At 44.7% G+C, this 17,244-nt stretch overlaps 1 protein-coding gene across 1 annotated transcript in view; it reads left to right on the forward strand.

Annotated features, from left to right (window-relative positions):
* The window catches only part of DPP6 (dipeptidyl peptidase like 6), an 889,247-nt gene that overhangs the window by 744,697 nt on the left and 127,306 nt on the right, over nucleotides 1-17,244 (forward strand). The window lies entirely within an intron of this gene.

Consider the following 17,244-nt stretch of genomic DNA (forward strand, 5'->3'; position numbering starts at 1 on the left):
GCACCATTAAACCCTTGTTGAGAATATTGATGGGGGCTTCAAAAAAGAGGAAATTGTAGTGGCACCAGGATCCACGCATTTTTAGATCCCTGTAGCTCTGCAAGTGGGACTGTGTAAGCCAAGAATGACTCATTCTCAGACTCAGCAAATACCCAATCCAAATTTTGCCAAACCTCTAGCCTGGGTCTTCATTATTCAATTACAGAACTCCACATTATTCGTAGCTGCTGGCAGCTTCCAGAAGAGCAGGCGCCTTTGGCCACAGCCACTTTGGCTCCTCCTGGCTCTAGGATTGATGCTCTGGGCCTTGATGACTCTGGTTCCCTGATGAATGTGTTCTTCTGCTGTGGCTGTGTGGCTATTCTTGTCCCACACCCACGCCCTGCACAGAAACCTGAGACCTCTGCAGAATTCCACTGAGCTTCTCTCAACTCTTCTTTCTTCAACAAAACTTAAAATGCCATGAGGTCCTAACACAGACCAACCTGCATGGAACTCCATGCTCTGTGAGGGCCACTCACTGCCTCTTTGCCCTGCCCTGCACCGGTCTTCTCCCTCACCTGAGAGGGCCAGAGTCTTCTAGTAAGTTAATGAACCTGACTCCCAGGCAGCCAGCCCAGGGCCTGACTCTCTGAAGACCCACCCCTGGGGGGCCAGCCCTGAGTGCAGAGTTTGAGGGTGTTGGATTGATTTGGCTGGCAATAGCTTTGCTGGGATTAAAGAAAGGTTCAGCTTAAGGCTATGACTTCTCTCCTAGAGATCCATATATTTCATGGTTTGCCTTGCAGCCCCCATCCCTGGCAAGCCTCCTGGGGCCTGGTCCAGCAAACTCACTGAATTAATATGGAAAGTCACCTGGAAAATTTCAGCCATCTGTTTGAGTTAATTGAAAATCTCGTTTAGTCAATTTGGTGATGCTGTTTCCGCAGGCATGATTAGCTTCAAGGACAATGAAAAATTAGCCTCAGTCAGGACCCAAAGTTTGGATGCAGGGTTTCAGGTTTTCTGCTGGCTCTAATTTCCTAAGCTAAATGCAATAATGCATTTTATGCTCAAAATAAATCTGTAATATGCAAATGTCACTTGCCCATGCTACTTCTCCATCACACATCCTTGACTTTTTTTTTTTTAAAGTGAGCACATACGTATTAGAAATCATAGACTAAATGGGAGGTGATATTTAGCATGAGTATTTGCCGGCCATTACCCTGAGATCTGAGAATTTAGTGGTGAAGGAAACATAGAGCTGACACTGTGAAGGGGGATATAGACCTTGAAAAAAATCATTGCAAGCAAGCAGGCATGTGAAAGGCCGTGAAGAAACGCGAAAGAAGAGGCAGTGTGGCCTGAAGAGTCACAGTGTCATGGTTTCTGCCAGTTTCTCAACCTCAGCAGTATCGATAATTTAACGCCTGATGATTCTTTGCTATAGAGGGTTGTCCTGAGCATTGTAGGTTTGATAGCATCTCTGCCCTCTACCCATTGTATGCCAATAGTAACCTCATCCTCCCTTCCCCTGCCCTCATTAAGACAATTAAAAATGTCTCCAGTCATTACCAAGGTGTCCAGATAGATAGAGAACAGGTGGTTCAGAGTGAAGATTGTCTAGCCAACTGCCAGCGTTCAATTTCGGGTCCTGTGGTTCCCAAGTAAAATGGGGTTAATTGTTAGTAATAAAAGTGTTTACTCTCATGAGTGGTTGTAAAAATTTAAAAAGGTGGTGCAGGGAGCATTGGACTGGGTCATTAAATCATCCTGAAAACTCCATGAAGGGATAGATGCAGACATTTCTGAAAGTCCTCGGCTTCCAATCAGAAGCAATCAAGAGTAATGCCTAACACCTTTGTGGCCTCACTTAGCCACGCTTTGTACCATTCCTATCCACTTTCCGGTCTCGTTTGCTTGATAAGCATCCTGATTTCCCTTGGATACTGTGAAAAGTCAGCACTGTCAGAGCCTTCCCCTATGCTGGGTTGGAGAACATCTGGCCCAGGGGGCCTTCTAACACCTGCAAAGTCCTTTGGAGTGGCCCTGCCAAGACTACAGCAGGCAGAACTTGAAATTCAGTAAACCTATAGCAGGCTAATTTTTAAGTTAACAACTTTGTATGGGCCACAAATGAAGTTAGAAATAACCAAATGGCCCATGGCAGGAAAAAGGTCCCCCACCCCTACATGACAGGGCCAACACTCATCATCTCTCTGTGCCATGCACAGATTATACTCTTGGATAACTGACATCTAATGGCCTCACCCATCAAGGGACTCAAGTCTAGTAAGCCACAAATAATGAACATGGCCAATAGCCATGATGAAAATGGAAGGAACCAACTTGTGAGCAAAAGTACCCATCAGGGGGAGAATGAGAGATGTTTGAAATGGCTTCTCAGATGCCACAGGATCATGGAAAACCTGGGGGCCATCTTGGAAAACATCTCTGTTAAGAAGGAGCCAGCATGGTGACTGACCCCAGGGTCACTGGCTCAGCTTCCACAGGTGAAGGCAGCCGCAAGGATGCTTTGCTAAGATGAGAAGAGTTTTGTTGAACCTGTGCATAAAAGCCTAAATGCAGTACATCCTGTGAGTGGAAAAAAAACAAACGGAAATCGTCATTCACTGCCTGTGCTGAGGTTTCTACCATTTCACACAGACACCCAGCTGCACTGATAAAACACACACAGTTGGTTTTTGCTGGTTTCCTCGGGCCTTTCCAGAGCTCTTGAGCTGGGTGTTGAATTAAGCTACAGCGGGTACCCGGCAGCATCATTTTGAAGACAGGTTGCACTGTGCTGATATGTGTTTTTGTTCTGCAAATATCTCATGCAGGTACTGTGCAGCTGCCAGCCCTGTGTATTTTTCCTGACCGCCTCCCAGCAGCAAGTTCTAAAGGATCACTTAAACAGCCTGGGGGGAAACCAACATGGTCGTCTTGATGCACCTGAGCCTAGGTCATTGGGGCTTATGACTCTCCCACCCCGCACACGCTTCCATGGCCTGTTAAAGGTCCAAAGACCTCTCACACTTTTAACCTCACCTCAGTTTCTTTGTTTTGCCCCAAGGATTTAGATCCTGCTCAGGTCTTTGTCCAGGACTGTCCATTAGTCCATGCAATGCCATTCTCATTTGATCTCTTTCAACCTTGTTCTGTACACCAATACCCTGACCCACCGCACAGGCTCATGTTTAAAGTGGATAGGAGTACCCTTTTGCCTGCTTGTTTTTGCAAAGCGTGCTGTGTGTGTATTGCCGTGCTTGCTTTACAGAAAGGGCATTGTGTTCCAGATAATAGTACAGAGGCAGCCGTCGATGCAGATGCCTTTTCTCTCCCTGTTTGCCATGGAGCACCCTGTAAGGACGCAGCATGTGGTTGTGTGCACTTCCAGCTCATTGAGTGATGTCCAGTTTACAGTGATGCTCAATTGCTGCAAGTTCCCAGGCAGCTGATACTCTCCTGGCCTCCCCTGTGATACACCCTATGCTGACCCAGATAGGAAATTCAGTCTTTTCTCTTCGCTGGTGTTTACAAAGCATGGTATGTTGAGAAGTCTTTAAGCTCTGTAAGCCAAAGGTCATAAAGTAATGGAAACGTACATGAATGATAGAATCCCCATGCTTGTAACCTGAGCTCCCCCACAACTACCTCCTCCATCACCATGACCACCACCATCTGCTTCACCATCAACACCACCATTATTAAAGTCACCAACACCATCATCGGACACCATCACCACCATTATCACCGATACCACCACCATCTGGCCAGCTACCCCCTCAGTCTCTGCTGCTGTCCATGATGAGGTCCCTGTACCTCTGTCCCTAATACGTGCAGGCTCCACTGCTTTACATTTTCCTTATTTTACCTGTGAGGCCACTAAGCTGCGGTTGCTTGACCTGACTGGTGTATGATTGCACGTTGAATTAGTAGTAGAGCCAAGGTTTGCACACAGACTCCTGACATCAGGAGTTGTCACTCCTGTATGACCCTTTGTGCTTGAACTTGTAGGTGACATGAAGATAGATTAGGGCCTCGCTGGCAGTGCCTTTCTCCTACCTGCTTCCCTTCATTAGGTGCAGCTGGTCAGGATGTTAGTTTTTCTGATGTTGCCAGGTGCTTCCAGAGTGCCTTCTCAGCAGCAGTAGCCCCCACCTAGGATGGAAGAATTATCTTCTTCTCAAATAAAATGTATGTTCCCCATGTCTATCCCTGAATCTGCCATCTTACTTACATTGGTTCCTGTCTCCTTTTGTCTTTTCACAACAACTCTGGGAAAATATGTTGTTTATCTGAATTTGACTTCCAGATTTCTTTGGAAGTGGCTTGGATGTAAATTCCAATTGGATAAGTGCTCTTTGCTGCTCTCAGAGATAACGCTATCTCTCTCCCTCATGTGATAAAGTAATAGTCTGGGTACCTAAGTATCCAAGAGAATTCATCCTAGGGAACATTCGTTCAAGATCAGTTTAACCAGGCAGCTGTGGTGTCTACAGTGTCAGATCAGAGCAGGGTCTCGGTTACTCACTAGAGCGAGAAGCTATTCTGAGTGACTAGGGTAATGTAGAAACTCCAGGCTGAAGAATGAAGATCTTTACTGATGCACTGGGAAGAGAATCACAAAGCTACTGTGGATCACAGGAGTCTATGCTCTCATTAATAAAAATTCCTGGTGCTTTGGGAAGCTGGAAATGTGTGTCTCAGATGTTGGGATAAATACACGTATGAGGAGAAAGGCGTGTTCAACACTGTTGTGGTCCATGTGTGAGAGGACAGTCAGATCATTCTGAGGACACTGCATGAGCAGATACCCAAGGAAACAGCAGCTGTTTGAAAGGCTTATGAAGAGCAGGAGATATCAGAAAAGTACAATATGATCCTGTCTACCCTATCCTCATAAATAAGACACTTCTGTTAGCCAACGAGCTCTTTCAGCCTACACAACAACCTTGATATCTGAAGATGTCAACAACACACGGGACAAGGTTTTCTGAGACCGTGTCACGAGGCTAGGTGAGCTGCCTGATGGTAAACTCCAAGGATAGAAGTGACAGCTACAGTTTTCTCCCATGGGCCACAGCTAGCAAGTCCAGGACAGGGATTTGATGGAAAGTTCAGGAAAATAAAACTTGGCAAAACTCACCTAGCATCATGTTTTTAACTGTCAGGCAGGCATTGAAGTGTGAACAATGTGATCAGCACCTACCACCTACTGATAGCTCAGGGCTTTGCCACCATCTTCTTAGAGACTTTCTACTACTCAGATTCTGTAGCTATTGGAACTCCTAACGTTTCTCTGTTTCCAGATCTGTTATACCTTGCTGTGACATTTTTTCAACTCTTTCCATTTAAGCTCCCCACCCCACACCCAGATCTCAGAAGCCTCAGGAAGTAATGTTTCCCCTTCTCCCCAGCTGTGTTTGCTTGTATTCTCAGGATCAGGGGAACTATGCAAGCATCTACTCTGCTACACGTTCTCCTCTGTGCCACCAATGGAGTGAGGTTCAGGATATGGTCCCTCCCCCAAAGACACTGACTAGACACCATTTTTGAGGGCTATTGAAGGGCTATTGAAGAAGTCTCTTCTCCCAGGATTTGATTTGAAAGTCATAGAATATCTACAGTGCTGTGCCTTTTGAGCTGGATTACAAATGATCGCTTGTTGGCTCTTCCCTTCCCTTGGCTCTTTTTCTTTGTCTGAAGCCCTGTCACAGAGCCACCCAAGACAATCACATCCTTCTCGGTAGTCTTCATATTTGTGAGGTGTGCATGTAGGAGTCCTTAGAAGTAGAAGAAGCAGGTGGCTATCTCTGATTGTGATCTGAACGGCAAAGGCTCCTTATGCTGCCCGAGATCCATTGTCTATTAGAGTTATCTTACAGGCAGAGGGCAAACTGAATGAAGTTCTTTTATTTGAGAGGATCAGGGAGGGTATGGACATGGGACCCTACTGAATAATGCAAATCCAGATTTAGACAGGGAGAGACTTTAACTGGAAAGGAGAACTCTGGCAATGAAGAAAGAATCTGATCTCAAATCTGAACACGTTTCAAACATCAACAGAAAGCTCTTTTGTGGAGGAGGGTAGAGGCAAACAATAGTATCACTGGACAAGCAAGGGGAAATGGTCACTGTGGCTCAACATGCACAACAGGTACACAGAAGTCCATGAGGGAACACATCCCACTGCGTCTGTTTTAGCTTAGGCTGGGACCTGCAGGGTTTAGGGGACTGTAGAAGGGGTTTGAGTTGTAGAATGAGCCTAACATTTGGAAAAGACAAAGCAGACAGTAACTAGTAGGCAGCTGTGAGCACTTGGTCAACTACAATAACACAATTTTAACTCCAGATCTGACATTGTCAGGAACATTTTGAAGTGGGAGGACGGTAGAGGGGTTAGAATTTGGAACTTTCCAGTGGTCATGGAGGGAGATGACTGGGACTGGATGAAGATGGTGGGAATTCAGCAGAAGCTAAAACAAATGCCAGAGTGGAGGTTGCTGAAATGGAGAGGAGTTGGGAACAACACCACCAGGTCCTGGTCTCAAAAAGGGAGCAGACACAGAGAGAAATACCCAGGTGTTGACACTGAGCAGAGGGCTGCAGGTCTGATGTGCCTAATGTGACCAAGAGGATCACGACATTTCTCTGTCAGCCCAAGACCTGGATATATCCAGGCATGGCACATCAGAGTTGACGTCATGGAGACAACTCCAGGCAGGGCATCAGCAAGGCAGTAGCCACAGAATCCAGGTGATCATTTGATCCTCCGGAGCACCAGGTTCCTCATCTGTCAAAGGAGGGACCTGGGTTCTTTAGTATTTCAGGACCTTTCTAACTCCAAATACATATGGCATCCAGACTTTGTCCTCACGTTTTAAAGTCTCCACTAATACCTTAACCTCGAGAGCTGCTGTTTCCTTGAGTGAGGCATTTTGGTGGACAGAGGAAGCTGAAGTCAGTGATTTTTTTTTTAATTTTTTTTTTGACAGGCAGAGTGGACAGTGAGAGAGAGAGAGACAGAGAGAAAGGTCTTCTTTTGCCGTTGGTTCACCCTCCAATGGCCGCCGCGGCTGGCGCGCTGCGGCCGGCGCACCGCGCTGATCCGATGGCAGGAGCCAGGTGCTTCTCCTGGTCTCCCATGGGGTGCAGGGCCCAAGCACTTGGGCCATCCTCCACTGCACTCCCTGGCCACAGCAGAGAGCTGGCCTGGAAGAGGGGCAACTGGGACAGAATCCGGTGCCCCGACCGGGACTAGAACCCCGGGTGCCGGCGCCGCAAGGTGGAGGATTAGCCTAGTGAGCCGCGGCGCCGGCTTGAAGTCAGTGATTTTGCAGCCCCTCTCTGTATCAGCCAGTGACCCTGCAGCAAAAAGAGAGGACGCTCAAATTAGTTTCATCTGCACAGCACTTTACAGAGGCACTGCCTCTGAAAGAGTGGGTAAGGGGTAGGACACACACCAGGAGAGTGCAGCACCCAGGAACTGGTTGCAGCTGGCTCATTGTTAACCACTTTTGTCCTGAAGGAACTTGCGGGGAGAGAGGACAAGCAATACTGGGTTACAAGGCTAGAGAGAGCCATGGGAAGCAAGCCACCAATGGGCTAGGAATCTGAGATGGGTGGAAGGACTGTAAGAAGGAAGCTGGCCAGCACCGTGGCTCAATAGGCTAATCCTCCGCTTGCGGCGCCGGCACACCGGGTTCTAGTCCCAGTCAGGGCGCCGGATTCTGTCCCAGTTGCCCCTCTTCCAGTCCAGCTCTCTGCTGTGGCCCGGGAGTGCAGTGGAGGATGGCCCAAGTGCTTGAGTCCTGCACCCACATGGGAGACCAGGAGAAGCACCTGGCTTCTGGCTTCGGATCAGTGCAGTGTGCTGGCCACAGCGGCCATTGAAGGGTGAACCAACGGCAAAGGAAGCCCTTTCTCTCTTTCTCTCTCTCTCACTGTCCACTCTGCCTGTCAAAAAAAAAAAAAGGAAGCCATAGAAATACCCACCTACTTTTTTGTTTTCCCTTTGCTCTTCTACCAATGCTCCCATGAGTCTAAGCTCCCTGGTGCCATCTCTACAGGTAATTCCCAACCCTCAGTACAAAGAAGGATAAACAAAGTGGAGAAAATCTGCAGGGACATATGGGAAACATTCATTATTCCTCATATGATATCAGGAGTTTATCCAGGAAGTGCTTAATCCATATTGAATGGACAGGTTCAGTATATGGATATGATGGTGGGTGGAGGGTTGGTGTAATCTGAATGGATGATGGGTGGTTTCATGAATGACTGAATTAATGGTGGATATACGTGAGTGGATTTTGGAGAGTTGGATGGAGGAATGGGTGAGTGGAAGGAAGATGGATGTATGAATGGATGGATGGATAATAGCTGTATGAATGACATGGACAATGGATAAATGATGGATGAGTAGATGGACAGATGATAAAGGAGAGTAGGAGAGAGGGATGGTTGATGAAAGAGTAGATGAAAGGAGGATGGATATAAGAAAAGATGGATGCTATATAGATGATGAATGACTGTGTGAATAGATTATGGGTAATGGATAAGTAGGTAAGTGAATGGATGAATGGTTGCATGGATGACAAATGGCTATGTGATTAGATGATGGATGGGAGGATGGAGAGATGGATGGATGGATGGACTGATGACAAATAGGTTAATGGTGCTGAATAAAAGAAAATGAAGATATTGTCCTATTCAGTGGATCCCTTCATGTTCAAAGCATTTAAAATGTTGAATGAAAACTTCTCAGGCCCTAAGATGTGTTACGTTTGACACCCCCCTCACTTTTTTATCCCTTATCCTACTGCTGTAACTGAGTTACAGTGAACACCTAAGATGGAAGGAAAAGTTAGCATGGTCTATCCCTCCATTAAAAATGAAGTTATGGAGATACTCATATACACAGAACTGTAATTTGTCTGGAAGTCATTATTTTTCTATTTTATAAAACAGTTTGTTCCTGAATATATTTTTTAAGCAATAGTGTATCTCATTTGAGGGCATACTGAGATCTGGAGCCATACACTTTATCATAGGCAGCAGTTGGTATTCAGTGTCATTTCCACTTGTTCAACAGTGCCCTTTGTTAAAGCACATCCTTTAAAAAAAAAATCTCTTTTACAGTATTTTTTAGACCCAAATTGGTCCATGAAATAAATACTGTTTAAAAAATGTCAACCTTAATTGCAGGCTCTTTATTTTACTAAATAAACAGGCTTTTGCTCCCTTTGCCCTTTATTGCCAGATAACTGTCAGAACCTTTGCTGGATTTGGAATACCAAGAAGTGACATAGCACATTAATCCCTGTGAGAGAGACAATGCTCTATTAATATTTTATGGCAAACAAATGGACTAATAAAAAATTCATATACTGCTCACCAAGAAGAGTCACTGCAGATACCTTAAGCTGGGGATTCGTGGGAATGTTAGAATGTTTTCTTAGCCAAGCTGTGCTCTTACAAGTGTTCCTCCCACATGCTCCATGGCAGTTTCTGTTTCCTTCTATGAGAGCAGTGCTCACTGTGTATTGAAATTGATGGCTTGATCATCTGTCTCCCTTTCTCTCTGTGAGCTGCCCTGCATGAAGGTTTTGTCCATCTCTGTATTGCCAGGCTAGAATCACCCACTAAGCCATGACTAAGTGCTTTTTGAATGAATAGTAAGAGCAGATATAGTGCTTTAGATTAAAGAGAAAATTGGTAGCATTGCTTCCAGGAATTTTCGCTTCCTGCTAATATTTTGATACCATGTCCTTTTTAAAAGGCAATTTCGGCCGGCGCCGCGGCTCAATAGGCTAATCCTCCGCCTAGCGGCGCCGGCACACCGGGTTCTAGTCCCGGTCAGGGCACCGATCCTGTCCCGGTTGCCCCTCTTCCAGGCCAGCTCTCTGCTGTGGCCAGGGAGTGCAGTGGAGGATGGCCCAAGCCCTTGGGCCCTGCACCCCATGGGAGACCAGGATGAACACCTGGCTCCTGCCATCGGATCAGCGCGGTGCGCCGGCCGCAGCGCGCTACCGCGGCGGCCATTGGAGGGTGAACCAACGGCAAAGGGAAGACCTTTCTCTCTGTCTCTCTGTCTCTCACTGTCCACTCTGCCTGTCAAAAATAAAAAAAATAAAAAAAAAAAAAGGCAATTTCAATGAACACTGGAATATGATTATCTATTTTCTATGGTAATCAAAATACCTCAGTATTTCTCCTCATCTTGACATCGATCCTTGTCTTTCAATACCCAATTCCAACCTTATCTTCAAAAGAAATGATTCTACTTCAAGTCCTATTTTCTCCTTTCCTTTAACTGCTCCCCAATTTCTCTTTATTCTGAAATACTTGATTTGCCTATGAATACATTTCTTCAAATAATGTGTAATATGGGCAGAGATTGAAATAGAGGTCTACAGTTGAAAGACTTTTGCAATTCTTTGCTGATGGTCTCTCCTGTTTGTCAGAGACTTGCTGCTGTCAAATCAGTGGTTCTCACCCTCTAGCATGCCTTGGAAAAACTAGGGTCCTTTGTTATACTGGACGTTTCAGGTCCTCATGCCAAGAGTCCCAGATTCAGTGGTTGTGCGAGCGAGACCTGAAAATGTATATTTCTAACACTTTCCAGATGCTGCTGATCTGGAGGCTGTAGTTAGAGAACCACTATGGCGCGCTCTGAACATTGGGTGTAGAGACCATTTCTTCTCTTTGCTTTCTCTTCTAATGGGATGGGTGTTGGCTGATTTTATCATGAAGGCCTTAGCGCCCACTGTGGGTGGGCCCAGCTTCCTTGAATGAGGGTGACAATGGGGAGCCATGTTGCTTTTTTTTTTTTTTGCCATGCTGCTTTTGATTGCTGCAAACCCAGGCTAGGGCACACAGGACCAGTGGAAACGGGCTTCTGTCCCTGTCCATGCCTCCTTCCGGGTAGCAACATAAAGAGAACCAACATGGTGATGCCAAGGAGAGGATTTCATGATTGATGACTACACAGACATGAACAGGTTCACTGGGAGAAGCCGCAGCTCAGCAGAGGCTCATCAGCTCTCAGCAAGCAGTCATTCATTCCTGCCATAACCAAGTCCATTCTCCTATAGGGACATCCACTCCCATTTACTGGCTCACATTCTTCCCTGCACGACTTCACTGGGTAAAGTATCCAGTACCTTCCAATGGGTGTGACCCATTCTAATTACTGTTGACTTCATTTCCATTGAGATTTTTCTCATTATAATGTCCCTCTAGATTCTCCTTTGGATCAGTACCTCCCCCTTCTCCACTTGACAGACAGTATCAGGTCAGAAGATGGTGATAGACTTCTCTCTGTGCCCAAACCTCAGGACTGGACCATGATAATAAGAACCACCGTGCCTTGCTCTTTGCCTTCTGCTCTTTGTCCCAGGGGGATTTCAGCCCTGCTTACTTGGCATTGGAAACAGTAGTGATAATACATGATAATGTGAGGTGGGAAGGCACAGATCATTAGCACTGCAAAAAGATAATGAGAGGGAGAGAGAAAAGTGGCTTTCCTGGAGGATTTATGGTTCTGGAAGGTTCTATCACCCTGTTTTCACCAGCAAAAAGGAACTGTGTACCTCAGATCCAGCCCCTAGTTGGAGCAAGGGGGCCTATTTGCTGCATCGTCTGTGGGCTGCATTCCTGGGCACAGAAACCCCTGCCTGTTGTGAATAGTGAACGTAAAAACTCTCCAGTGAGCTTTCTGGAGGGTTGAACATGGCATTGTCCTGGCAAAAGGGGCCCTGATGAGGAGACAGACCTGACACAAGTCAGCTGGGCCTCCAGGCTGACCCCAGTCACGGCACCTGGACATTCACCTGAGCATTGTGAGAGTGCCCATTCTATAGAACTAAGAAATCACAGTAGCAAAGCTCCCGAGAGAATTCAGCACATCCAAGCCTTTAGAACTCTAGCATGTTTCCAAAGGGGAAAGCTTTGCTCCACAAAATCACATCAACTTACCTCTTCCCTTATTTATTTTCAATAAGTACACTATACTCAGTTTGTCTATAAATTTTAAGTGATCCATGTTTGGCTTGGTGAAAAAGCCAGCTTGGATCTTTACTGCTGTTAAGAATATATGTGAAACCCTTATCTGTCCCAGGTTGGTGATGCTCTTTGCATCAAGAGCCTAGGCTGCTCTAAATAGACTCAGCCACCCTCCCCTGAACTAGAAGAGCAAACCCTCATATAGAGTGGGTTGTATTTGTTGAAACGTCAAACTTTTTAAAAGTTTTATTTATTTTCATTTAATTTGCAATTCAGAAAGAGAGTGGGAGAGAGAGATCCACCTTCCCATATGCTTGCAACAGCTGGCTCTGGGCCAGGCTGAAGTTGGGAGCTAGAAACTCAATCCAGTAGCAGGGACTCAAGAATTTGGGCCATCACCTGCTGCCTCCCAAAGTGTGCATTAGCAGGAGGCTGGAATTAGAAGGATGGATCCAGGGGGTACTGGTGCTGTGGCATAATGGGCTAAGCCTCCCTCTACAGCACCAGTATCCTCTATGGACACCAGTTCAAATTCTGACTGCTTCTCTTCCCATCTAGCTCTCTGCTATGACCTGGGAAGGCAGTAAAGGATGGCCCAAGTTCTTGGGTCCCTGCACCTGTGTAGGAGACCTGGAAGAAGCTTCTCTCTCCTGGCTTCAGATTGGCCCAGCTTCGGCCGTTACAGCCATTTAAGGAGTGAACCAAGTAATGGAAGACCTCTCTCTCCATCTCTCCTTCTCTGTAACTCTGCTTCTCAAATAAATAAATAAATAAGTCTTTAAAAGCAAACCAAAAAAAAAAAAAAAAGAGCCAGATCACAAGCCTAGACACTCCAACTTGGGATACATCTTAACTGCTGCTCCAAATGCCAACCCCAAAACAGTGAACTATATCACCTTCTCCATCACTCAGTGCTTGTATTCTATTTGCTGCCTATCTAATCTGATCTTACCACCTTGTGGATACTTAATGTTGTTTGTTTACTCATCAAATTAATCAGTGGGCATTATCAATCATTCTATTTCCTGGATTCTCCCACCTGCCCCCTTTTCTTTTAATGCCAATTCATTCCTTGAGAACCTTCAAAAACTCATTCTGTGAAGCCGGTCTGGCTGAAGCACCCAGGGCAGCCCTGGGCAGGTGCATTCTGAGGACGGGTGCCTGTGCCAGCTGCCAGCATGTGCTGCACTGCCCAATAGCTCAGCCTTGTCCAGGGTCCTAAACTGTTGCTCCACAGCGTGATGTTCCTTTTAAAATATGTTTTATCTACTTTTAAATTTGTTCCTCCTTTATGTCAGTGTACTACCTATTAATGCTTTAATAAGGGCAGGTGTTATGGGGCCACAGGTTAAACTGCCACTTGGGACACCCACAACCCATACTGAGTGCCTGGGATTCAATCCTGTCTCCACTCTAATGCAGCTTTTGCTAACACACTTGGAAGACAGCAGGTGATGGCCCAAGTGCTAGGTCCCCTGCCACTCATGTGGGAGACCCACATGGAGTTTCTGGCTCCTGGCTTCAGTGTAGCCTAGCTGTTGCATCATTTGGAGAGTAACCAACAAATGGAAACTCACTCTCTCCCTCTCCCCTCCCCCTCCCCCTCTTCCTTCCCTTCTTTGTCATTCTGCCTTTCAAATAAATAAAACTTAAACAATTAAATAAAGCAGACTGGTTTATAATGAAAAATAACTGTCTCTGCCTGCCATTCTAACCCATCCCACTCCCAGAATGGAGATGACTTTTACCTCTTTCTGCTGTTTTTCCTGATAGAGTACTAAATAATAAAAGTACTTCACTGCCTTATTGATTAATTCCTATATTATGTATTGTCTCTTTCTTGTGCTAGATAGTAATTCAGCACACTTATGCCTCCACCCACTCCACCTTTTTCTTATGTATGAGTATGTGCATTTTTTCTGCATTGGTTACCTTTATGAAATAAAATAATATCCTATCCTCACAGTGTTTTTTCCCACTCCATTAACTAGAGAGGAGTTCCTGACTCTCCAACTTATAAAATGAGTATAGCCTTGTACCATTCCTACATATCTCTTCCCTGTACCTAACACCCAGTAACTTAGGTGATCTTTGTTTATATTTTGACTTCATTGAGGCATTTATACTTTACTCTGTAACAATAACTAAATCTTCCTTACTTTTTTATAGGGTGATTCTAAAAGAATAAGATGGATAAACAACATTCAGTTGATCATAGCTAAGTAATTATCTTTCAAGATAAAGCTAAATGGTGCACTGTGATTGTGTGTCTTTTTCTCTCACTTTTTGTTTTTCCTTTTCACTTTTGTTTTTCATTGCCTTTGTTTTTTACTTGCATCATTTAGTTTTATTATGTCCTCTCTTTTTTTTTTTTTTTTTTTTTTTTTGGACATCTATCAGCTATCCTGTTACATTTTCCTATTTTCCTTTTCTCCAAATCTGGCTCTCCAGCTAGCCTCCATAGCCATGCTGGAGTTGGAATTACTTTATATCCTTTACACTAATGTCACCATGGGGTTTCCCCATACTGTGCTCCAGGTTAAAGTGACTGTTTCCTAGATCTTATGTCATTTTCTCACACTTTTGCCTGGAGCACATTCTCCAGATGGTTTCCTAAGAAAGGAGTACAGGAAATGAAGTTTATGACTTCTTGAAAACCCAGACATGTCTGATTTTTTTCCTTTAATTTTAGAATTTTAGCTGAATATAGAATGATACTTTAGAAATCATTATTCCTCAAAGTTAGATCATGTAGCTCTGTTGCTTCCAGCATTCAGTATTTCTTAGGATAAGCCTGGAGTTTTCCTGAGACTTAGTCCTCTGTAAGTCCCCTGTTTTATTTCCTTTCCTTTTCCCTCTTAGATTTTGAAGTAATACACATCTAACTGTGTTCTCTTCCCATTTGTCACCTATTTCATCCACAGACTCTCAGTGATGTGCATTTCAGTCATGCTACCCAATTCTGTGCTATCTTTTACCCAGAGCTCTGCATCCCCCAGATTCTCCCAGGGGCTAATAATTCTGTAGATTTTTTTCAGCTTCTGTTTTCTATAGCCAGATTCATTCCTCATTATTCTTTGGTCTGCCACTGGTCTTTGAGAAATGTGTTAGAATCTCTTGACTTCTTTCTGTTATCTTTATTATTTGTGGATATGTACTTATTTTATTCCTATATTATCATCACAATTAGATTTCTAGAAGGAAAAGAAATAAACAAATGTAACCTATCCACCTTAAATTGAAAACCTTAAGTGCCTTTTAATAACATTTTTCTTATTTAAAAATGAATCTATGCAGCATAGAGAATAATAACCACTTGTCATCCCACTACCCATAGAAGCTGCTGAGGGCATTTGATTAATTTTCTCCTGCGTTTCTTTTCTAGAAATGTGTCCTTGTTCTTTGCTTGCTTGTTTATTAGAATTAAGTGGTTTTTCCCAGAACTGTTTATTGCAGAAGTCTTCCCTCCTCTTGGGACTCTGGATGACACATATGTTAAATGCTAAATTCTTTTTTTTTTTACTTTTATTTAATGAATATAAATTTCCAGTGTACAGCTTATGGATTACAATGGCTCCCCCCCCCCCATAACTTCCCTCTCACCCGCAACCCTCCCCTCTCCCGCTCCCTCTCCCCTTCCATTTGCATCAAGATTCATTTTCAATTCTCTTTATATACAGAAGATCAATTTAGTATAAAGATTTCAACAGTTTGCACCCACATAGAAACACAAAGTGAAACATACTGTTTGAGTACTAGTTATAGCATTAAATCACAATGTACAGCACATTAAGGACAGAGATCCCACATGAGGAGCAAGTGCACAGTGGCTCCTGTTGTTGACCCAACAAATTGACACTCTAGTTTATGGCCCCAGTAACCATCCTAGGCTGTCGGCATGAGTTGCCAAGGCTATGGAAGCCTTCCAAGTTTGCCGACTCTGATCATATTTAGACAAGGTCATAAAAGACAGAGTGAGGATAGTAACGAATGATCCTAAGAGTGGCATTTACCAGGTTTGAACAATTATACAGCATTAAGTGGGGAAGAGGACCATCAGTACACACATGTTGGGAGTATAGCCATTGGTGGTAGAGTAGAGGTTATGATTACAAAGGAATGAGGCCCAAGTGCACTAGACAGGGCCTAGAACAAAGGACAGAGTCATTATTAGAGGAGCTAAGAAAGGTGCTGTCTAAGCTACAATGAAGTTTTCTGATTGAGAGGCAAATAGAACCTGATAGAAGGGGCTTGATAATAATCTGGTGGGCTTTAGGCCTTGTAAATTCAGAGGCCCAGACCTATCTATCTCTTCACATGGGGTATATCCTAAGGGAGGTGTGAACCTCCTAGGGGAAGGCACTCTGTTGACTTTCATTACTTGGCTGGCCTGGGAGGAGAGCTGGCCAGGTAAAGGCAGGTGGCATCTCTAACAAGAAATTGACAGTTCTGCCTGCAATGTTGCTGACCCTACTTGACCATCCCCTCAGCTGCAGTGGTCACTGGGAGTTGGGCTGAGTGAAGGGCTTTTCAGCTTAGAGCCAATAAGATCTGTGGGTCTGACCTGGGCATCCTTCGACTCCAGGGCAGGTCCATTTCCAGTGATCCAACTCTTGGCAGAGCTGCCAGGGCTCTTCACAAGCTGACTTCTGCTGAAGCACAGGCTTACCATATTGAAAACCACTGCAGTGGACTGGCCTGTTGGGTCTCCTTGAGGGCAGATCACTGTACAGATCAGCCATTAATAGGCCTGCCACCCATTGCTTCTGATGCCAAGCTTTCTTTTCCTCCTGGTTTGTGTTAAAGCAGACCAGAGGATGAAGTCAAGGGAGTGCCCGTTTCCCATCTCTAATCTTCGGTGGCCTGAACTACAAGTCTATAGTCACAGGCATGTTCTGTAGTAGTTTTTTAAGGTAGACAATGCCCATGAGGAAAATTATATTCTCACTTTAAAACTTTCTTTCCCTTTGGTCTGAAAGGGAGGTTTTTTCTACTTACTGTATACTTCGCTGATGGCGAAGTGAATCTAGCTATGAGATTATTATTTGAGTTCTTATTTTGGCTATGCTATTGCAGAAAAATGTTAGCCATCTCTTTTATAAGGTCTAAAGATTAAATTGTGCGTCCTACAGATTCCTTCATAATAGAATTAGTTTCCTACCTTGAAGAGAATAGAGAAATGAAAGAACAAGTTGGGCTTAGAATAGAGAAATGAGGGAGCAAGTCCTAGATCGCTTGCTGACAATAGCA

The sequence above is a fragment of the Lepus europaeus genome, chromosome 5, assembly GCF_033115175.1.
Source record: "Lepus europaeus isolate LE1 chromosome 5, mLepTim1.pri, whole genome shotgun sequence".
Lineage (NCBI taxonomy): Eukaryota > Metazoa > Chordata > Mammalia > Lagomorpha > Leporidae > Lepus > Lepus europaeus.